Source organism: Lolium rigidum, chromosome 6 (assembly GCF_022539505.1).
Source record: "Lolium rigidum isolate FL_2022 chromosome 6, APGP_CSIRO_Lrig_0.1, whole genome shotgun sequence".
Lineage (NCBI taxonomy): Eukaryota > Viridiplantae > Streptophyta > Magnoliopsida > Poales > Poaceae > Lolium > Lolium rigidum.
The window spans coordinates 269,260,120-269,266,472 of NC_061513.1; the positions used below are offsets into that span (position 1 = coordinate 269,260,120).

At 47.6% G+C, this 6,353-nt stretch overlaps 1 pseudogene; it reads left to right on the forward strand.

Annotated features, from left to right (window-relative positions):
• The first annotated feature begins 377 nt into the window (after positions 1-377).
• On the forward strand, positions 378-3,144 carry LOC124661981 (annotated as a pseudogene).
• Positions 3,145-6,353: the final 3,209 nt, after the last annotated feature.

Genomic DNA, 6,353 nt, shown 5'->3' on the forward strand with positions numbered 1-6,353 from the left:
TATATAGTCATGGGTCACACTCAAATCACTGCAGCATGTACGACTAGTATTCGACCACAATAATTAACGTATATCTGTCTGAAGTGAGAAGAAAGACAATCACGGCAGTGGAATTTACATACTGTCCACTAGTTCCATTGTGTACTAAATCATGGACGCTAGCCAGTCTTCAGTCGCACTTGGATTACTAAATCATGCGCAGTTGGAATTCGTCCACCACAATTAAAGCATGCCGCTATCAGACCATTACCATACTAGTATAGGCTACTAGACTAATTCACAGTAGATTGCCACATGTGATGCCTTTTTCTTCTATATACGTGCAGCGCCTTGCTCGCCTTCATATCTTCTCAACCTGTCCATCTTAGTACCGCAAGATGTGCAAACTCCTTGTCACAGCCTTCCTACTTTCTCTTATCAACCACGGAACTGGCTTGGCCATGGCGTGGGACGATCAAGATTTTTCAGGTACTGTCCTCCGTCCAAGTGCAGCAAACATGGCCCAGAGATTAGGTTTCCTTTCCGGCTCGAGGCCAGCAATACATCATGCGGCAGGCCCTGCATGGAGTTAGTGTGCTCCGGCAAAGACACCATCCTAGTTCACCCACTTCTTGGCCCATGCAAAGTAATCGACATATATTACAGCCATGCTGTCATTAAACTCGTCCCGCTTGCAGCCTTGTCTCCCTGTCCACTGCAGAAACTTATCTCCAAAACCATCCCAATTCAAGTCGCCGATGAAGAGCACACGCACGAGGCCCTTTGTGACATATATTATGAGGTGTACGCAACCCTTGTATGCTGCTCGCGAGAATTAACGCCAAGCATTGAAGCTGCTGGGCCAATCTCCTGCCTTAGTAACGCAACTCACTTATCGTATTTGTTGCCTAGTTATCTACCCATGACAGATCTTCCATTGAGCTGTGAGGTCGTCTCAGACAGCCTAGTCCGGTTACCCAATCCGAGTGATGTAGGGTCACCTACTACGCTCAATACACTTGTAGAAAGAATCCTCGAATCAGCAGAGATGAAACTCCGATGGGAAAATCTGCGGGAGTGCTATGACTGTGAACACAAGGGGGGACGGTGCGCATTCAGCTCGCAAAGGAATCAAGCATTCTGCATGCCGCGTGGTATAGTTTCTAACTGGCCAGTAGCACAATATGATCGTCGCATCCCATTTATTTTCTGAACTGGTTCAAATTTCATTTCACCTTGAAGTTTTTTTTACCAGAATTTGCCCATGCTACAATTCGAGGTGTTGCAGTCTGAAAGATTTTTAACCTATAAACCGTTTGAGCAACTACCAAGCTTTTTAAGAAGTATAGTTACTTTTTGTCTTCCTAAATCAACAACCAATTCTCACTTTTTTTTTCTATTTGCAGGTTCACGCATCAAAGTCATTGCAGGTATTATTACTACAGCCCATATATTGCTCTCTATTTCAAAAGAATAATAAACATAGAAAATGAAGCTTCCCAATACTCACAACTTGAAATTTTTAGAAAATGGAAGAAATCATCTCCCAACATTTGCAGATGCACACAACCAACGTTTATTACAAACTCAGTCAGCATGAGGCCACCATAACTATTCAGCCAAAAGAAAGACAATAACAAGCAGAGCCAAAAATATAGTTTGAAACACCATATTTCATTAATTTCTGTAATATGGATATAACATCCTCGTCTTATCCCCGTTACAATCAGTAGGTAATTGTTTCCAATGCAAATACAATATGCTAATTCTTTTTTTCGAAAAAGAGAAGCCTCTGCATCAATTGATGCATATAGCTTTTTATTTAATTATTATTGAAGTTTGTTTACAAGAGATTACATCTCAAGGGTCTCACATAAGGTCGATACATAAATCAACCATCTAAAAAAAGATACCAACCGGAAGCGCCTTCGCATCAACATGATGTCCTATTCCAAACACACTAGTCTTATAAATTTCATGCAACTACTTCCAAATGGTTGCACACACAAATCTTGTGTTGTGCAATTTGCTAATTTCATGTTCTCTGTTTATCCAGCAACATCATCAGTGGCCACATTAATTGTTCTTCTCTTGATAGTGGCCACTGCACTGTATCTTTCACTGAAGACAAATTATAACAAAGAGATACATTTGAAAGTTGAAATGTTTCTCAAAACATATGGCACGTCAAAACCCACGAGATACACCTTCTCTGAAGTTAAGAAGATAGCCAGACGATTTAAGGTTAAAGTAGGGCAGGGAGGATTTGGAAGCGTATATAAAGGCGAGCTACAAAATGGAGTGCCTGTAGCAGTCAAGGTGTTGGAGAACTCTACAGGAGAGGGAGAAGTATTCATCAATGAAGTTGCAACAATCGGACTAATCCACCACGCCAATATTGTCCGCCTCGTGGGCTTTTGCTCTGAAGGGACGAGACGGGCTCTTCTCTACGAATTCATGCCTAATGAGTCGCTGGAGAAATACATATTCTCGCATGATTCTCATGTTTTCCAAGATCTACTAGTACCTCAGAAAATGCTAGACATTGCATTAGGCATCGCCAGAGGAATGGAGTACCTACACCAAGGATGCAACCAGCGCATCCTTCACTTTGACATCAAGCCACACAATATCTTGCTGGACTACAACTTTACTCCGAAAATCTCAGACTTTGGCCTTGCAAAACTGTGCGCCAGGGATCAAAGCATAGTCACCTTAACTGCAGCAAGAGGTACTATGGGATACATTGCACCAGAGCTATATTCTCGTAACTTTGGGGGTGTATCCTACAAGTCAGATGTATATAGCTTTGGTATGCTAGTGTTGGAAATGGTGAGTGGAAGGAGGAACTCAGACCCAGGGATTGAAAGCCAGAATGAGGTTTACCTCCCGGAGTGGATCTATGATAAAGTAATCACTGGACAGGACACGGTACTTACAATGGAACTGGCGGAGGAAGAGAAAGTAAAGATGAGACAGCTGGCCATCGTGGCACTGTGGTGCATCCAGTGGAACCCAAAGAATCGGCCGTCAATGACAAACGTGGTAAATATGTTAACAGGGAGGTTGCATAATCTACAGATGCCACCAAAGCCTTTTGTGTCATCTGAAACTAATCATGTGCAGTAAAACATCGAGAACAAACTACCATGATTTAGTGGAATAACTGAGCTATCCTCATGTGTGTATTTCGGACTTTCAGTAACCAGCATGTAATATTTCACGTTTTTGCAGCATATCAGATTCAATCCGCATTTAACAGTTAAATTGTGAATGGTAGGATGGTTACCTTGTTATGTTGTTGTAGTGATTTATCCTCACTCAAGTAATTGTGCAATGCAGTTGTCCTCTCCTCCCTGGATTCCTGACTTCTAAATACGGTTGCGCGAACTGACATGAGTTTTGGACTTGGTTGCATGGTGCGAACAGCGCGATTTATATCAAATCTATCCCCGCTTAAATCCGTTGTTCCTGGGACCTAAAATTGCATTAGGATAGTCTTGGATTAATACCATAAATGTGTTGCTGGTTTTTTTGTCCTAAAAACACACAAATTCGACATTGCAGATTGACATAAAAGAATTTGGCAATGGATACATGGCCAGAGATAAATCCACTTTGTATTAAGCTCGGAGATTACATTAAGAGGTCTTTTGGCTAGACATCATAAGCTTCAAATTTTGATATGGGCAAAACTACTCAGTAAACTAACTAGAATCTGAAACATCGGTACCTTGACATGAACTATTTGCAGAACCGTGGACGAAGGTGATGATGGATGAGTGGGATGAGGCAGATGAAAATGTCGATCTCCTATTGCGTTGCGTGAAGCTCGTTGGCCATCCGTGCCCCAATCAACAGGCGGCGCGCGGCCGTAGCCGCAATCGTGGCAGGTGCTGAGGAGCGCATAGCATTCCCGCAGCACGGCGCCGAGCTGCTCCAGCGGCCGCCTGGTAGCCTCCCCACATCAGCTCCCTGAGCTCTATCTCACCGAGCACGCTGCCGACGAGTGGAGATCTCAAAGGCGAACTGGCGGTTGAGCACGTCCACCACGGGAATGCCGCCGCGCGCGTGACAGCCGGTCCTTGAACCAGAAGAACTGGCCCGTGCTTGCGCACGAAACACTGTCGCTGCTTGGTCAGCCAGCCAACCCGCGCGCTCCGCCCCGTGCTACAAATCCACGCCGCCCCGCGCTAGAAATCCACGCCGTCCGACGAGGAGCCCATCACCGCGCGCCGGGGATTTGGGGATCCAAGACCGGCCTCCTGCCCAATGCCCATTGCCCCTGCAGTTCCGTCAATGATGCGCGATCCATTGTCACTGGATGGTGGGCGCTCGCCACAGAGCTCGGAGGCTCTGCCGTCGGTGTTTTTTTTTTTTTGACAATACGTGGGAGGAGATGGAAGGGCTATGCTGACGCGTGGGCTAGTCTGGCTGGACACATTGTACGTTGCGAGGCCCACGAGAGAGCACTTCCTGCATCCTCTCCGTCCACGGGCACGCCCCACCGCCGGTGACCTCTCCCATTGCACCGGCGATGAATCTTCAGCTAAACGCACCAGCCATCTCTACCCCTCCACCGGCCATGAAATTCCGGCCAAACTGCGGCGTCTCTCGCCGGTCCACGCTTCTCCTCAACACCATCGCCCCCCACGCGCCGCCGCAGACGAGTCCTCTTGCCCCTCCGGGGCTGCCCCGTCTATCGCCTCCACGGTGCGACGAGGCCTATGGAGGTAAGATCCATGCCCCCTTCTTTTTGCTAGCTCTAGGATGCGAACTTGCGAGTGAACCTCTGCTTTCGCTCTCTGATGAAATCTTGGACTGCTGAATGGCAAACACTGAACAGTAACGTACCCTGACCTAAGCTCTGCAATTTCATGAACTAATTCCAGGATGCAATACCTATAACTTGCATTTTCACTGCCTATATTCTAGTACCATTATAACGATCTATTTGTTCTTAATTAATTCCCTTACACACCGATTGCTGAGCCAAAGAAGACCCATTAGGTCCATTTCTGGCCGTTTGGGTTGCTTAGACTGCTCATAGTGGGAGTAATATCACACATCTCAAGATATTTTGGTGACATGACATGTTAATAAATAGAAAAAAAAAGTAAGGTAGTAACTAGCTATGTTATCATAACATCACACACCTCAAGGCAAGATGAGTCTACAACATAATAAATGATACAATGCATGACACCACATATAAGTTACTACCCACTATGAAGGTAGTAACCTAGATTGGTAACATGGCATATGTTACTAGTCTAAGTTACTCCCCACTATGACCAGCCTTACAAATAGATTGGTACTGGTTGTTCGGTCTGCTAGGCCAGCACGTGTATCGGCGCGACCAATTCAATCCAGGTTGACCATTTTGCCCGCTGACCATCGTCAAACAATTTTGAATAACGATTAAAAAACGCTAGAAAATTGGATAGAAATTTAATTCATTTAAATATAATTTACATAGAAAAAATCTAAACCCTAAGTTCCAGCGCCTATCTTCCACGTTGTAGTCCTCGGGGACGACGGCCTTTAGCTTCCCATTGGCAGGAGGCGGCACGTCCTCCATCTCCTCGTCCTCGTCTTCCTCCCCCTCTTCCTCCCTGTCCTCGTTGGCAGCGGCGTCCTCGCCGGGCTGGAAATCCTGCGCATTGCGGATCACCTGGCGCGCCTCATGCTCCCACACCATAAATGCGCGCCAGAAATCCTCGCGCTAGTAGGTGGTCTCGTAATGCGCCCCGGCGCATCTCCTCGCATAGTGTCGCCTGTCCGATGCCGGAGGCAGCACGGGGATCCTCTCTCAATTCAGATGCCACCCGTGTGGCAGGGAGACGTCGCGGTGGTGCGCCCAACGCCGCTGCCCCTCGTGTAATGGCACGTAGCGCCTGTTGCGTCTCGGTTGCTGCGGAAGGGGCATGACTGTCGGCACCGCGGCGGCTTGAGGCACGATGAAGTGTGCCGCATGTGGGGGCGACGGCAGATTGGTGGCAGGGTTGTGCCGACGCGGAGAATCCCAGCGGCGGCGGGACGAGGACGAGGACCCCACCTCGTGATCGTGGGTGGTGATGGCTTGCAGGCAATGGCGTGGATTGTGGGAGTGGGGGAGGAGAGGCGGGCACATGGGCCGGTTTAAGTACCCATCAATGCCGGCGTAGGCACGCGCAGCTTCCAACGCCTTCGGCTTCAATACCGGCACATGAGCTTAAGTGGTCTGCGACGACTTAATGGCCAACGCTGCCGCCGATCAGCCTTGTGCTGTCAGGTTGCTCCGCGGCAAGAGCAGTCGGACACACGCGCTGTCTATGCAGTGTCCGCGTTGATGCATCGGTTCCCCAAATTTGGTGGGCCGATGGGTCACGGCG